This window comes from Sinohyriopsis cumingii, chromosome 5 (genome assembly GCF_028554795.1).
Source record: "Sinohyriopsis cumingii isolate HCF-2022 chromosome 5, ASM2855479v2, whole genome shotgun sequence".
NCBI lineage: Eukaryota > Metazoa > Mollusca > Bivalvia > Unionida > Unionidae > Sinohyriopsis > Sinohyriopsis cumingii.
This window is the reverse complement of record NC_142965.1, coordinates 88,326,888-88,345,622: the sequence shown is the minus strand read 5'-3', so window position 1 is coordinate 88,345,622 and position 18,735 is coordinate 88,326,888. Positions and strand designations below refer to the sequence as shown.

Sequence of the window (18,735 nt, the reverse complement as noted above, 5' to 3'; positions counted from 1 at the left end):
GAACTTGAATTCATTAGAACATTTTATTATTAGGACTTTTGTAATTTAATTCATGAATTATTCTTGGATTATTTTTGGATTTGATTCTTAAAACTGTAGGTTCTTCTTTTTTTATTTTTACAGTATTTTTCCAGGGAAATAAATTATTTGTTACATTTTACAAAGCTTGTTGTTATCACTTTTTCTGTGTTACTGTTTATTAGAGCCTAAACACATAACAGTATTATTCAAATACATAAAGCTTTGTTATTATCTACAAGTACCATGTAACCATTTTTCCACTTAGCATTCCAATGCACGTCCACTAAATTATACTATCTTAAATGGAATGACAATAATGCATTCATTGATGCAGGGGATATAATTTAGAAATCTAAACAACTGGCATTCTTGAAACCACATATAAAAATCAATTTATCTAAAGATAATCATTCATTATGAACAGAACATTATATATATAGTACTGTTGTATTTAATAACATAACTGTACGATAGCTGTTTGCAGTGGATTGATAGGAGATAACGTTTACATTGCAGACCTGGGGAGGATAGCACATACCGCCTACTGCAAGTTTATAAAAGGGCGAACATTTGGAACGAACTATTCCTGGAGCATATGGCAGTGTCCCCCAGGTGTGGTGGGACATTGCAATACAGAATACAAAAGGAAGAGAGGCGTGGATTGGCGTGGAGAGAAATCACTGCATGATCAAAACGTAAATATCAGTAAAAATCGTATAACTTGTGTGATGAAGGACTAACTAATGCCATTGCAGGAGTACGGCTGCAAAAAATAAGGAACGACTTCAAATGGGTCTCTCTAAAACCTTTAGAAAATAAGAGCTTTACAAGAATTTTAATGAATTTAGGCCGTCCTGTGCCTTTGAGTGATGGTATGATAAAGTCTGAAAAAGGTGTTTAGAAGGAAACGTAGAAGGCAAACCAGAGTAATAGATTATAGATGATTAGTTAGATACTTGACTCAAATGCTTTACGTACTTTATATGCATGTACTGGCCAAATGACTGTTCAGTGTGTAAGTTAGAATGTGTATACATAGTTGACAATCTGATTCACTTGACATCAGTTAAGTGATGACAAAGAATAAACATGTTTCAAAGAGAAAATTACATGCTTCAGACAAATAAAACCCACAGAATGTTACCGTGCTGCGATTATTGAATTACGAACAATTATTGGAGAATAGTATTCATGGGCCAAAGACAGACTTCAAGAATTAAACATCCAATCCAACCTGAAAGTTACAGCTGTCACTAGCAACAGGGGATGATTTTTTCATAATTAAAGAATATATAAAAATGGAATGTTTTCTGCATAGTTTGAGTGTGCAGATTTCAAAAATGAGCCATCTTTATTATATCTTTTCAAATAAATTCACAGGAATCATTCAAACACATGTACCGTCCACAATTTTTAATACTGGTCTTTGGCAATTTTTGAAAATTCTTGACCTCATGTTTTTTAAAGCTGAAATTTGCATATTTCTTCCATATATTTTATATAGAAATGTTTTGTGAACATTAAGCTTTAAGAATAAATTGACATTTTAATATCTTCCAGGTAATTCAGCATCCCCCCTTTGCCTTTTTATCACACACCCCCCAACATTTTTGCATGAAATACTATATTTTTGAGTCTTACACAAGTTGAAATTTGATGTTGCTTTTAAAAAGGAATGTTTTCTGCTTAATTTGAGTGTGCAGATTTAAAAAATGAGCCCATCTTTATGATATCTTTTAAATAAATTCACAGGAAGCATTCAAACACATGTACCGTTCACAATTTTTAATATAAGTCTTTGGTCACTTTTTGAAAATTCTTGACCTCATGTTACTTGATGCTGAAAGTTGCATATTTTTACATATGGTTATCCCAGGCCGAGTCATACCAAAGACTTACAAGAATGGTACTAACAGCTACCTCGCTTGGCACTCAGCATTAAGAGGTTAGTGTTAGGACTGGTCGGCCTTGTGTCAGGATAATGTGACTGGGTGGGACATTGTGCTACATGTCTGCGGCATGATGCCCCAGTGCTGGACATCACTATAAACTGCCACGCTGCAGACATCGTAGCAATATGACTGAAAAATTGTTAAAGCTACGTTAAAAATCCAAATCACACACACACACACACAAACATGGTTATATATAAATGTGTTGTGAACATTCAGCTTCAAGAATACGTTTACTTTTTCTATGTTCCATGTACTTCTGAAGACTTTCTGTACCTTTTTATCACACTCACCCTAACATTTTTGCATGCAATAGCATAATCATAAGTCATACCAAGTTGAAATTGTATGTTACTCTTAAAATCAATAGTGCATATTCATTCCAGTGTTTTTGTATATATATATATATATATATATATATATACATTTATCTGAAATCACAATTTAGTAAATAACAATTGCTATTTTAGAATTTAATTATCATAAGATATATTTGGTACGTTTTCCTATCTATAAAATAAAATCAATGACAAAAGGTTTCCCAATAGTGTCAACTTAGGATGGGGCAATATTACATTTTGGATGTCCTAAATTTGCGATATTTTTATAATAATTCTAGCCATTGTCTTGAACACTATTACATAGTTCATGAAGTAAAGACAATTGTGGTATCAGAGATAGAGAAGAAACTGGCACTGAGTTGGTTCTCAAGAAATATTTATGATTATGTATTTGTTTAAATGGAGAAATACTACAGATCGATTTTCTATTCCTTGGCTTATGATGACAATATTCATATTGATATTCACAAAAAATGACATGACAATTTTAAATGAATTTATTTTCAATCTTCAAAATTCTGAAAAATAGTTGAACTTTTACCTCTTTTCCGTCCCGACTAAACATGAACATTTTAATTTTAATACCAGTGTCTCTAGATAAGAACCGTACGTAGAACAGATGGCATGACATTGATAATATCTCAATGATCACAATCACATACATATTATCAATACGTCTAGTATCACCGAGTCGGTGAGTTATACTCAGGTCGACTCTCTAACCTCGAAAATATATTACACAACAAACGTTGTACAAATATTTTTTAATCAGTTTGGTATAATGAATGACAGTACGTCTGTATAATCCGATTCCTTGCTATAAACGTTTGCCTTTTCATACAATCAAGTTTTCGTTTGTTTTTGAACCCAAATTATGTAGTATTGTTGTCATTGTTTACATTATGTACGTACCCATGTGCCGGGAAGAGTTACCATTCTTGCTGGCATGGGTGACCTTTGAAAAAGCCGTAATTCGTGGGTTTTCGGCAAATATTCGCACACATTTTACCATTATTCTCGTAAAAAGGACTCCAAAGTATTTAAAAAGTAGGCGTAGGTGAGCGTATATGTTTGTTTATTTAGTTTTTCAGCCTTTTGAAAAATTCGTTTTTCGTTTTTCTCCGCTGAATAAGTTGTAGAAATGGCTTAGTGTCATATACGCTAAATATAGACATTTGACCTTTCAACCATGAATACATTCGGACGTAATAATATTGGCTTTTTGCATATTAAAGCGGAGAAAGTATCGGGTTTAATGAGGTTGACATTTTGAGAAAACGTTAATCTTGATCGCCAGTGCCCTCTAGCGGCGTCCACTGTTGTTACTGTCACTACTGTCCTTGACACCGCAAGCTACCGCGAAGTTTTGGTTTTACGTTGGTAATGGAAATAAAAATAAAACCTGTTAGTCAGATTGTTACAATACATTTAGAACAAAATCAATAGAAATGTATTAAAAACCCTGGTTCATTTATAAAAATCATGCTCATGAATACCAAGTTAGAGAAGGAAGAAATGAAAAGTAAATTTGCCGTTTCAATTAGTAAAAGGTACCATGCAGCGTTTAATGCTGCATTCAAATAAGTTCAATAAAACGTCTTGATTCGTGCAAGGGAGATAATTTAGAACTTCTTCATTCGTGTAATGCATTTAGCTTTCAATATTACCGTATCGTGGAATCACGGTAGTCCTTCCGTATGTAGGTATACACATTCATTTATTTGCAAAAAGGGAAAATTTGACATGGTTCCATGCAGTATTTTTCTTCCCTGCACTCGAAACCTGGCCGAGTCGTACCAAAGACTTTTAAAATAATGGTACTCACAGCTGCCTCGCTAGGCGCTCAGCATTAAGAGTTTAGTGTTAGGACTTGTCGGCCTGGTGTCAGGGTAATAAAACTGGGTGGGACATCATGCTACGTGTCTGTGGCATGATGCCCCAGTGCTTTCTTGTTGTTTTAGGGTTTAACGCCATTTCCAGCACAAGATAAGCTATAAATGGCGGCCAGTATTAATGGTGGAGGAAGAACCCGGGAAAACCCCGGAAAGAACCACCGACCCACGAGAAGCTACTGGCAAGGTTTCTCACATACCTACATTGGCCGAGGCCGAGACTAGAACCCACGCAGACAGAGATGAGATGGCAGTGATCCGTAACGGTGAGCGCTTCAGACCACTCGGCCATTCAGGGTCCTGCCCCAGGGCTAGATATCACTATCAACTGTCACACTGCAGACGTAGCAATATGACTAAAAAAGTTGTTAAAGCTACGTTAAAAATCCAGATCACACACTCTTCCCTCCACATTCATTCTGAAAGTAGATCAATAGTTAATCTTGTATTGTGTGCCTTAACTCAAAGTGTGCCTAATACCTAATAAACGTCCGCAAGAATAAAACGATGGTCATATTTGAAGTGAAAAGGGACTGTGTGTGTGTGTGTGTGTGTGTGTGTGTGTGTGTTTAACCTGGGCGTCCCGACACCCTTGACACAATTCCCCTCCCGATCCATTCTAGTAACATCCCGTAGGTCGCTGGCTCTTATTGGGGATTTTCCACTTTCTTCTCCAGCTTGTTATACTGGCCACCATGTATAGCCTATCATATGCTAAAAATAGTGCTACACCTAGACAAAACAAGTCTGTTTCGTTGACGCCATGAGTGCCAGGTACACCGTTGTCTTATTACATAAGACTTTCCCTTGCTTGTATGTGTATGAGGCCACCCAACATTGTCGTTTACGTTGATCGTGCATGCCTTGAACAATAACCTATTATTACGATAAACTATTCTTGTATAACGTTGAGAAAAACTGTCCAAATATTCTTTTACTTCAATAAATAAAGACAGCCCCAAAATACTTGTTTGTAATATATATATATATAAAGAGAGACAGACAGATTGACAGACAGTGAGACACATCGACAGACATAGACAGACAAATAGAGAGACAAAGACAGACACACAGAGAGACAGAAAGACAGTGTTGGAAAGATGCACGTGGCGCGTGTTTATCCGTTTGGAAGCTATTTAAAATCCATAATACTAATTGTATATCTAAAAACTAATGTACACACACACACACATATATATATAGGTAATTATTTGCAATATGCGCGTGTGAGGATTCACGTATATCCTATTATGCTTCTAAACCGTCTGTAATATATATATATATATATATATATATATATATATATATATATATATATATATATATATATATATATATATATATATATATATAACTTCCTGTTTGTTGTCCTTCAGATTAGATGTCACACCATGTAAGCAAATGAATGTAAAGCACACACTCGAGGTAAACCCTATTTTACTGATTAAAGTCATATGAAATTGAAAGGAGAGCCTTCTGTTTGCAAGACCATTTATCAAATTTACTGCTATCAATGATTTACACTGGTAAGAGGCGGGGTTTTATATCAACTTTCCAAACACGGATCTATTTGACTGCAAGTGAAAGTAGTACGAGTTACACGTATCTTGACCAACAGTGATGTCATTTCAAGCTGTTTCACTCTTTTGAATCATATAAGGTAGTGCAACGACCACGCGATTTATTTTAAATTAATTATTTAATTTCATTTTACTGACTACAATATACTGTCATCATCGTCTTTGTAATGTACCTGTGGTAAATGAAATGTCTTATATTGGTCTTGTATATAAAATGACGTGTTGTGTAAACATAAATATCATGTAGAAAAGATTTCCCAGACGTATTAAGAAAATGTGGAACATATTTGCCCCGTCAGTCTAGACGTTTGTTCATGTATACTTGTTTTTTATTGAATGTCCTCCTGCATTTGGTTTGAAATAGCCACTTCAAAGTTTGTATTATTATCGAGGATGGTAGTTATATCCAAACAGCCGTGTAATTATTTTATATTAATTCCATGGGCGTAGTGCTTGAAGGATATGTGCATCTCTGTATAATCGAGGTTAGGAAACTGAGACGAGTGCAAGGATAACCTTACAAATGCTGCAGTATTACACGATAGTTGTGTATTTAAATACTTTGTACTTAATATCTTTTTTCTTGAAAGATTTTAGATTTTGATCTGTATGAACTCCTCGTTTATATCTATCATCCATAACATTCACTGGTAAGACTTAAAATTCATTTTACGTCACATTTATCAGCCTCTGTAACATAAATGGAAAAGAGAATAATTATAACTGCCGCAGTTGTAATAGAACTGGTCATTTCTTTTATATTCAACACTTTGCAGCACTTCTTTCGTTTTCACTTGTTTCCTTTGTTGATGTCTGTTTTTATGTTCTCTTTTCAACCTCTTAATTTATGTTTATGTTCTCTTTTCAACCTCTTAATTTATGTGTCCCTATTTTCAGATCGAAAAACATTGTACCATTTACAGAATTTCTTCATTATTGTTCATATCTGCATAGTAAATAATATTAAGTACTGAAGTTGCAGGTTCTCTGCTTTCAAATTGTTTGCTTTTGTATACTTTAATGTTTTCGGTTTTATTACTTGATTGCCTAGTAGTTCATTTGCGTTAATTGTTCGCATCTCTGTTTCATCATTAGGTTACAGAGGATATTGCAAACTGCTGCCTGAAGGCATTTGCTGGTATCTATTTCTTCTTTGTCCAGACGAAAATCTTAGGTAAGTCATATCCACCATTAGTGTTAGGTTCCCAAATTTATATTGGTCAGTCGTTTACTTCATGGCAAAAGAACGTTTCCGTTAATGTTAGAACGAGGGTTAATTAAAAGTGCATCAACTCTGTTAAAATATTGTGTTAGAGATTCTTTGTTGTCTTCCACTCCAACTGACAATATTTGATAGAGGAGATTCATATATCTCTTCAGATAAATTATAAATTAAATCATCTTCATGTATGCCATCCGTTGTTTGTTCCTTGTAAATATCTTCGCCGTAAAGGGGATATCCAAATGACAGATCAAAAACATTTCCTCCACATTCTGCCCTTTTGCACTGTACAAATGGATTACAAAAACAACCTGAAAAGAATTGTATTTTGATGAAGACAGAGGTATGAGTTGCATTATTTCACCTGAAATGAAAATTTAAAACACATTGAAGACTAGTACAGCAACTGGGACATGTAAAGATATAACTAGAATTACTTTTAAGTGACAAAAAGAACGCAAAGATGGACACAAAATACACCAGAAGAACCGACGAGATATATGTTAATGCAAAATCAGTTAACATATCGAAAGTGACTGGGATGTGTTGTCATTCTGATAGTACCATTTTGATGATCAAAGTACTTTTCTACTGTTGAGATGAATAAAGGCGATTGCATGACATGAAATTGTATTAGATACTTTGCATGACATGAAATTGTATTAGATACTTTGCATGACATGAAATTGTACTAGATACTTTGCATGACACGAAATTGTATTAGATACTTTGCATGACATGAAATTGTATTAGATACTTTGCATGACATGAAATTATATTAGATACTTTGTTGGACTTTTATCATTTAAGTTGGTATTAACTCTATCTGCAATGAGTGATGCCTAGGTGTCATTCAGACACAGCAATCTTAATAGTCAACAAAGGAAACTGTAGCAATGACATTTAAGTCAAATATGTGTACTATTGCTCTTCGTGCATTTGTCCTCTCATTCAGAAGGCATTCTATATTCTAGCCCTGTCATCACGTGCTTACATCTAGTGTTTGACTAGTTACAGCATTAGTTTCAACAGAGTCAAAATAAATAATACGGTCTATATTGAGATTACTTTGATCGACACCATGACCCTTGATGTCATGTTGAACTTCGTATTATCACTTGTTGTAAATAAATGTTAATTAGGACAAGTCCTAAGAAGTATCAAAAAGTTAGCAATTCACAAGAAAAGGTGCATTCGCATAACAAGAAAGATCCATGAAGAGTTACATTTGGTGAACCAATTGGATTTAACATAAATTTAAAAAAGCGAAAGCAGAAATATTAAGACAGGAACAATATGAATATATAGCTTCACAGATGATAGACGTTCGTGTAGATCAAGCAAAATATGTTGCTGGATACGTGGCAATATTCATGTCTTGGTGCTGGCATCGGGATATTATAGTTACACTGTTGGTAACCTTGTCAAACTTGCCATACCTAATCAAACAACTCAAAAACAGCCACTAAAACTAGCTGCTCTGCCAAAGCAACAGCAAAAGCAAATTCCAGAAATGATGTGAGGGATGCGAACAGTTTCGTGATTAAAAAGAAATTTCAAATTAATACATGTCACTTGAGACATGCAGCTATTAAACTCGGATATTGCCGTCCGTTATAACATGTTTCCAAAAAAGCTAGAAGGTGTTGATGAGATTCACCAAAATAAATGGAATTCGATAAGTTATAACGTCGCTTTTTCCAAGTGCAATGATAATGCGTACAATTGAATTAAAGAAGAACTTAGACTTCCATGTTGAAAAACAAGATTTAAAAAACTGTAAAATTGAAACACATGTCAGAACAACCAAACGCCATACAAAATTCGTTTCAAATTATAAATCTAAGAAGTCTTATTCACACGTATTAATGAGCAGAAAATGTCAACTCCGCGGCTGGTGTTTCCTATAAGGTCTTGAGCTAAGCCTACAGTGGAATTTTTAGGTTGTTTGAATTAAATCAAAGTAAGACTGATTTAGTGAAAGAGGTGCCAGTAAGGATACAAAGCAGTATAAGTCTTAAACTGGGCATGGCTTTTGTTTCAGACAGAATATATGTTACAGCTGCACGTTACGAAATGGCCGAAGTAGCAACAGAATTAATAATTCCTCTGGCTTTAATTGTGGCTGGTGCAACTTTAATAGGGTTTGTGTCTATAGTTAATAATAAGGAGTAAATATATAACAAAGTTCAAAAACACTATGAGATATTAACCTCTGCCATACGTAATTTGTACACTAATGATAATTGTGTAACTTAGACAATATGTGATAATAAATTCAGTCGCCAAGAATTTTATTTGATATATACTATGTATATGAGATCCATAGGCGTTAGAAGTGTATTCATTAATGAAGACAACAAGAAACACCACCAAAAAAAATATATTGAAGAGCAAACGAAATCTAAGAGGAGAGAAAGAGATCAAAAGGAAAGATATTTTAGAGAAGCTAAGAGGAAAGCTTTAATAGTTACAACAACGGAATAAAATAAGTAAATGCGAAAAACGTTTAAAGCAGCTTCAAACTGAAATTCAAAAGGTGTAACTCTCAGTTGTATCAATTGTTTAACTACAAATATAAAAATATATTACTATCTAGGTACTCCTTAAAAATGATTTTGACGATGCAAATAGTAATCTTTCCTTCCAATGAACTGAAAAACAACATATTAGATTATGTATACAACAATGATGAATCAAGGACTTTTGTAATACCTTATCAAAGTCAAAGATGAAATGACAGCTATAAATGACAAAGATATTATTCGTTCTCGGTGGTAGAAAGAAAACTGATGTTTTGGCAGGTCAATAATTACTTAATTTAAATCGTAACAACCTACAACTGTGAATCTTTGAGATTCACTAGCAAAATATCTATAAATATATATACTTTATCCCATACCTTTGTGTGGTGTTTTTTTTAAAACTTAACATATATTTACTTTCATCGATCAAAACAATGACACACAAAATTATTCTAATATATATTTTTCAGATTTGCTGGATTCTCCACCTGTCAAAATGTTATTTACTGCGGACATGTTTCACCGAGTGTTAATGACGATTACGCTAAATTCCAATGCTGTTCCATAAACAGATTAAATATCAGTATTATAGATGAAGACGGAATGGCAATATATTACAGCTGCACAGGTAACATATGTATTCAGAGTATGTAAATAGCGCTAGTTAAACTATATTTCAAAGGCACTAATGATCTTGGTTTGAAATTAACAGAGAAATAAGAGTTTGAGAAATATCAAACGCTATTTAAATCAGATTATATTTAATAGCAGTTTAAACTGCCTCAGTATTACCAATTCAGTGATCTAGGAAAACACTGAAGCAGCTACGTATTTGTACAAAGATGTATTGATTCTCAAGTAGTAAATGTCTGGATGATAATAGTTTGAATTTTATAAAAACACGGAGTGAACCAGTTGACAAATAAGTTCAAGTTACTTAACACAGCGTACTATAAAGCAAACAACATTCCAGAATTTCAAAATCAGATTGTTAACAACAGGCAAAAGCTCTTTTTTAAACAAATATATAATACATCATCCAAAGGAGAGACAAATACTTAAATAGCATATTAAAACGACAATTATCGATTACGACTTACAACCCTTTGAAGAAAGGATAAACAGTAAAATTGATGCATTAGAAAGTAACATATAAGGCAAAATATGTCATCTGAAACAAAAAAATTGTCTTAGATACCATTATCATGACTATATGCGAATAAAGTTCGAATTATCAAATATTTAAATGATAAAATCGAAATACCAAGGTATAAAAACTTACAAAAAAATACAAAGAAGCTATCACTGGAACAGTACAATCTAAAACAGATGCCAATGAATTTAGAAAACAAATTCGAAAAATGGAAGTGAGCTGAATATGTTTTACAATATATCCAGATTCAAAGCTTAAAAGAGACCGGAAATCAAACCTTTCCTTTTATGTATGTAATTCTCTACATATTTTAATTCGACTGTAATGTTTATAAATTTAATATCTAAGCGGGTAGCGATTATATTGCGTAGAAGTTACCACGATTCCGTAAATTGCCGAGTTTTTTTTTAGTTTTGATGAGACGACATATCACATGGTCCAGTGACGCAGTACTAGCCAATCCTCGAATACAAACATAAACATGGCGAGCGAGACAGACAGGAGGAGACCAGATTTGGGTTGCACATTTAAAAGTTGAATCTGCTGTCTGGTATAATAGTTTATGTGCTGTACTGGTCAGTGCTGAAAGAATTTGTTTTGGCACAGGCCCCGGGCTGGTGACTTAAATAAACTCAAGCCCTGACTGAAATTCCACAAGCCCGGACATTTTATACCTGTCAACTCTCAAGCAGGGAGAAGAAAAAAAAAACTCTCCCGATTTTGGGGGTATTTCCTCATCTACTTTCCGATCTCGTAATATCTTCCAATTCTGCGCAGAGAAGTCACGATTATTACATTATGTCTGTCAATTTTCATTTCTCAGAAGAAATAAAAAAACAAACCATACATAAAGATATAAAGTCTGCAATCCAAACATGCCATATTCTGTTTCATCACTTGTAAATATTGTAGTGATGAAATCAGTGCCGGATTTAGGCATAAGCTAAAGAAGCTCGAGCTTAGGGCCTCAGAATTCACAGTCTGAAGGGGCCTCTCAATTTTATTTTATAGCAAATAGGGCCTCTACAGCTTCCCATAACTAAGGGCCTCGCTATGTCTAAGCTGCCAAACTGCAGACATCATAGCGATATGATTGAAGAATTGTTAAAGCTACGTTAAAAGTCCAAATCACACACAAACACAGACCTCTAAATCCGGCACTGGACGAAATAATTGTTCTTCTCTTCAGTAAATAGAACGTTAAGATTAAACATTATTCATGTAAATGTCAGATGTTTTTAAACAACCACACCAGTTATATAGTATAATAAAAAATAAAAAATGGTCACCAATGAGCTTAAATGAATGATCACTGTGGATGCTGTGAAATTTTCTCTGCAAACAAAATAGCATCTCCATTTCCCCCAAAGAAACTCTGCCAGTTAACATCTGACATTCCTTTACCGTATATGTAAAGTTTAATTATCATGATTAAATTAAAATAAGGAATAAAGCAAAATATATCATGCAGTATATGTGCTCCTAAAGAACTAATTCAGAATAAATATTTTATTCAGTAAACATTGTTACATGCATTCAGACTTAAACCTAAGAAAATACGGTGGGGCATAAAACGTGGGGAAAACAGATTGCAGATTTGAACTGTTAAAATGAAGTCCTAGGCATCGTAAGTTACAACAAAAGAGGCATCGTTTATTTGGCAATCAATCGCTGGTGCCTACATACACACACTGTCAAACATGGTTTCTTTGAAGTATGTTCGAAGGGCAGTTCTTATCACAAGATAAATGCAAGGATCAGAATTAACTGTACATTAGTTACATTGGCTTTATTGTTTGTGTACTCAGATCAAAACTTTAGCTGTTTTGCAGTATTGCCAAAGCTGACCAGAATATGAAAAAGGGGTTTGTCCAGGGGGAGTTATAAGGCGTATCACAGGGAGAAATGGCACTTCAAAGTTTCCTCAGGCAAACAATTTGTGTTTCGACAAACCCGACAGGCACCTAACTTTGGATACAGGATAGATCCGAACTAAAATCAGAGGGGCCCCGGGTGTAGGGATGTCAGATCTGTGAATTTATTGTTGCATTTTTTGGTCACTTACTCGGCCTTCGTAACTCACACGTTTAACACGTTTCCTAGGATTTAAAATATCCAAATGAATGTCTGGAACAGCGCCAACGTTTAGTCTAGGACTAGCATTTGCGTATCCTATAGCTGCCAGATTTTCAGGATCCCTCTCGTAACATTCCTTTGAGAAATGTAATGAGCACAGAATGCTGTATAGTGTTGCTTTGAAATCGAATCGCTTGTAGTAATGCATCCATACTTTCTTTATGCCTTTATCTTTTAGAAAAGAAATAAAAATGTTGTCCACAGGCTTTTCTTAATGTGCTTTTACACCAACGCAAAATGGCATTGTCTTTTACTCTGGCAACTCCCACTTGGGATGCTGGAGTAGCTTCTATGACGTCACATCCCGAAAGTAACCGAATAGGCGCGGAAATGTTGCATACGAGGTCACAGAAATTCAGCTCCTAGAAGATATGCCAGTATTTAAATATTGGCATTACGGTAGCAGATGATACTCCAGAATAAGGTTTTCTTCTATGGTGCTTTTATTATTATTCTATATTTCCATTGGTTTCTGGTCTCCTTTAGATTAAGAATATAGACTCTGGCATTAAGTGGAAGTCTTGATAGATTTACAAGATAGAAAGTGTAGATAATAAAGAAATTCAAACTAAATTGAACCGAACATTGAGTGTAGAAATACTGTGATGTACAATAAAATGGAATAGTCAAAAAGGCATTTGATGACTGCTAAAATGAAATAAGCTTACAAAACCAAACTAATAACTGGGTGTCTCATGCTATATAATCTTCTCATGGTTCCCAACTTTACTTGTCGAAAGTTAAGATTATATTTGGACCACAAAAATCAAATTTCATCTAGTGAATGGGAAGAATTTTATATTATAACAGCGTGATGTATATTACAACATAAATCAACTGGGATGGAGTGTATTCCATTTGCAGATACAATTTGTGTCCTGTTGACCAAGTAGGATTTGAACCACAGTAAGGATGTATCATGAATGCCAAACACATGCTGGAGACAGTGAAGAACTATATCATAGTCTATTGTGTCAAATGCTGCAGACAAATCAAGGAGGGTGAGGACTCTAATCTTTCCGCTATCCAAAGCAGAGAGAATGTCATTAACTACGTTTAGAAGAGTAGTTTCAGTACTGTGGCAAGGGCTATATGCAGATTGTACATTGCTAAAAAGACTGTTTGAATTCAATGGCAGTTGTGAAAAATGATGGGAATTTCCCGGATGAGAGAGAGGTATTAATAACATCAGTTAGTGAAGGTAATGCTGGATCTAAGCACTCAAGCAGAAGTCATGTTGGAAATGGATCAAGTTCACATGACTTCGGTGCACTCTTCATCACGATTGTACGTACAAAATCCATACAGACAGGTTCAAATGCTGCTAATGGTTGCCGGTCAAATTCTGTATCCCAACTGTATGGTGACAACGAGTCAATTGAAATTGTGGTGTCAAGCTTATCTCTAATAGTTTGTACTTTATCACGGAAGAAATTGCAAACATGTCCGGAAGGTCGAATGGAGAGAAGGTAGTTGGAAGTGGTGTAGATTTGTTCCTTGACATTAGCTTGTTAGTAATCTCGAAGAGCTCTTTGCAGCTGGAACTTTCCATGATCTTAGTAGTGTAGTGGGCTGATTTCGTTGCATGGACTATATTTGTGACATTCGTCTTAGCGGCTTCATATATTTGCTTATGAATAGTGAGTCTGGTGCAATGCCAAGGCCTCTCAGCTTTACGGCGATCTCTTTTAGCAGTGCGAAGCTGGTCCCTAACACTGCTATACCATGAAGAACACTTTTGAATTGATACTCTGCACTTGGTGGGTGGGGCACGTTTGTCGAGCACTGAACGCAGGCAGTTATCGAGTTGTTCTGCGGTAGGAGGTAAGCAAGTTGTTAGGTTTGCTTGGATGTCATGCATTAGTTTGGTTCTATTTATCATACGGACGTTTCTCTTAGTAGCAGATAAAGGTGGAGGGTTAGGGACTGATGCGTCAAGATAGCATATAATGTAGAGGTGATCTGATGCAAGTTCATGGGATGCCATAGAGGACCGTAGAATTATATCATCAGGTCTATGAAAAATCCAGTCTAAAATGTGACCATGTTGATGGGTGGGATGGTTAATTGACTGTTTAAGTTAAAAACATTAATGGAATCTAGGAGTTTTGATGAATTTGGATTTCAGGGACAGTCAAAGTGAAAGTTGAAATCTCCAAGAATAATCAGGTTGCCACCTATCGAATTTCCATACTCAAGGAGATTCGGAAACTGCTCCAAAAAGAGAGATTCAATCAGCTTGTTTTTCTACTAGGATGAGGGCGGTATAAACATATAAAATGGACTGACCTTTGCTCCAGTGTGAGTGTGGCTTGAACTAGTTCAAACCATGTGTGGTCGAAATTGAATGTTGTGGTGTGGTGAAGACATTTGATCATGGAGTTCTTTGTGATGACAGCAATTCCACCTCGGCGAGAGTTACGGGGGAACGACTTGATGGAGTAACCAGTGAGTGTTAGATCCGCACACTTAGGCTCATCGCCTGATGTTTTTAGGCATGTTTCTGTCAGGGAAAATACGTCAATATTCTGGTCGTTGATAGAATTAACTATTTCTGTGCGCTTTTCAGGTGGTCCTACTGACTGGGCATTGAATAATGCAATACGCAGAGGTATCGGTATATATATATATATATATATATATATATATATATATATATATATATATATATATATATATATATATACACCACAGAATGAGAGCGGAATATGTATGATAAATAAACACACACAAATATATATATATATATATATATATATATATATATATATATATATATATGCGGTATCGATAAGGAACGATTACGTAATCTAGTCAAATATGAAGGAAATCAGATGCAATTCCGAGAAATAAGCTTCAAATTATATGTAAGCTTATTAACATGAAGAAGAAAAAATGTATTCAGATATATAAAACTTATATATTTTGCCACCTATACTTTCAATGCACATACACTAAAGTATGCTATCTTACATGTAATGCCAGTAATGCATTCAGTTGTGCAAGGGAGATAATTTAGAAATCTACACAACTGGCATTCTTGAAACCACATTTATAAATCAATTAATCTAGATAATCATTCATTTTGAACAAAACATAATATTATATATTAATTAAATACTGGTGTATTAAATAAGATAACTTTAAGAATGCTGGCTGCAATGGATTTAAACGAATTAACATATACATTGCAGACCTGCGGAGGAGAGTTTTGATGTATGGGTTAACGCCATTTTTCAGCGCAAGATAGGCCATACATGGCGGCCAGTATAATTGGTGGAGGAAGAATCCGGGAAAATCTCAGAAAAAACTACCGACCCTCGAGAAGCTACTGGCAAGCTTTTTCACATACCCATATTGGCCGAACCCGAGACTCTAACCCACAAAGAGGTGAGATGGCAATCATCCGTAACGGTCAGCGCTTTAGACCACTCAGCCACTCGGGAGGAGAGCACACAACGCCTAGTGCAAGTTCATAAAAATGGGTCTCTCTAAAACCTTTAGGAAATAAGGGCTTTACCAACGTTTTAATGAACTGAGGCATTCTTGTGCCTTTGAGTTATGGTATGATAAAATCTGCCATAGTTGTTTAGAATTCAAACTATAGTGATGCGGATAAATAGATTACATATGATTAGTTAGATGATAAATCATGATTCACGTGCAATAAACGGGTGTTATTCAAGTATTTTATATTCATGTGCTGCAAAAACGTATGTCAGTCGGAATGTGTATACATAGGCTGAAAATCTGATTCACTTGAAATCATTCAATTAGTAATTATACTTGTTTCAAAGTGAAAATTACATACTTAGACGAAGAAAGTCATAGAATATGACTCTGCCGCGGTTATTGAATTACAAACAATTATTGGACAGACTTCGAGAATTAAACATTCAATAAAACCTGAAGTTATAGCTGTCATTACTTTCCTTGACACCGCAAGCTACCGCGAAGTTTTGGTTTTCGTTGGTAATGGAAATAAAAATAAAACCTGTTAGTCATATTGATACAATACATTTAGAACAAAATCAATAGAAATGTATTAAAAACCCTGGTGTATTTACAGAAATCATGAACACGAATACCAAGTTAGAGAAGGAAGCAAATTTGCCGTTTCAATTAGTAAAAGGTACCATGCAACGTTTAATGCCGCATTCAAATAAATTCAAGATAACTTCTTGATTCGTGCAATGCATTTGGCTTTCAATATTACAATATCGTGGGATCACGGTAGTCTTTCCGCATATAGATATAAATATTCATTTGTTTTCTCCAAGGGAAAACCTGACATGGTTCCCACACGTCAACTGTTAAACAATACTGCCTTTAAAGTCGGGTGCAAAACATAAACTTGCTAAAACATAAAAAGAAAATAATTCAAATTTATCTTACTTTTCAGTGTTCTCTCTTTTTCTATTCACAGAACTTGGCTGTAGAATTGAATAGGTAGAACTGATGCAAACCTTATTATAACAAAGGTGAGAAATGTTATATTTTCCAGCATCAGAGTCAACGCTGACATAGTATTAGTAGTTCTATTTCACTCTGCCTTCCCATATCCATAGTGATCAATAGACCGTATGCATTGAATACACCCAATACCTTTATTTTGTTAATTTCTTTCTAATATCAGCCAAATAGTATTTCAAAATTTATCCGTGACGGTAAATTTGTAACATATTCAAGATGGCTTGTGATTCTGGTCTAATTAAAATGAAAATACATGAAGGCCACAGTTTGCTAAAAGTTTATTTTTGAAAGATTTTTAACGATACATACTGTTATCATTTCTGACTAGTCTATGGTTTAGATATATTTCTATTTTTGTACTACAAGAAGTAATTAATTAATATTTAATTATTACAAAGTAATGTGTTAATCCAAAATCAATTAGTACTTAGTAATTCCAATGAATGATTTAATAAATAATTCCTCTCAAATTATATCTGAACACCACTGTAACTCTGATACCAAATGGAAGCAGAGAGGATCTTAAGATCGGAATGAACTATGGGCTAGCAGATAACATTTAACACTCCCACTAGATTCAACATTTTTCACAGGAACTCATCATGTGATTATGACGGATTCCGAGTTTCACGGAAACCGCCGTCTAGATGAAAACAATCATCATGTATCATCTAAATGATAGTGTCCAACTTTATATTGGCTATTCGCCTGTTCATCAACACACCAACCATCCCCCGATCATATCCTTATCGCTGCCCTTGATTTTTAATTTAACATGTTTATTCGTTTCTGGGCCACGTTATCTGGATAATGTGACGGGTTTAGAGGATGTATTATACTTGCATAGAATAATGAACTTCAACCACTTGACCCATAGTCGGATGTAATTATTTATCAAGTATAGGCAGTTGGCGCAACGAGGTTAGAAGACAGATACACTAGACTAAATAGGAGTGTGAAATACAAACCGGAGAAACACTGATTAAGTGAATACTTTCAAGAACTTTGCTAGGTTATTTAAAACTATCAGAATGATCTACACCGGTCGTGAGGAGTGTGGATTTCCATACAGATAGTGTCTAATTATGAAACCTTAAGGGTTGATACATTATAAACTTGAGTTTCTGAGGGTGATATAACTTTTCTGTCGGGTTTGCATAAATGCAAGAATGCCACTTAAGGGGACTTGAAATAATGTTTGCCGAGCACAGACAACAATGCATTTCCTGGTAAAGACACATTTCCAGCCACTAAATAGGTTTCTCAAACCAATGATATCAACTTTCATTATTTCCCACAAAAAAACATGAAAAGTTATTATTATTATTGTTATTATTATTATTATTTATTATTATTATTATTATTATTATTATTATCCAAACATCACGTAAATATCTGTAATATAATTACGTATCTGTGTGTTTATCTTGCCTCGTATGT

General features: G+C 34.6%; 1 protein-coding gene across 1 annotated transcript in view; it reads left to right on the top strand.

Annotated features, from left to right (window-relative positions):
* The first annotated feature begins 551 nt into the window (after window positions 1–551).
* The window catches only part of LOC149799700 (multicopper oxidase 3-like), a 31,324-nt gene continuing 13,140 nt past the window's right edge, over window positions 552–18,735 (top strand). Inside the window, exons 1-4 of the mRNA XM_089959061.1 lie at window positions 552–716; window positions 6,882–6,960; window positions 10,004–10,161; window positions 17,249–17,303. The gene's annotated coding sequence lies outside the window, so the exon portion shown is untranslated. The remainder of the gene's footprint in view (window positions 717–6,881; window positions 6,961–10,003; window positions 10,162–17,248; window positions 17,304–18,735) is intronic.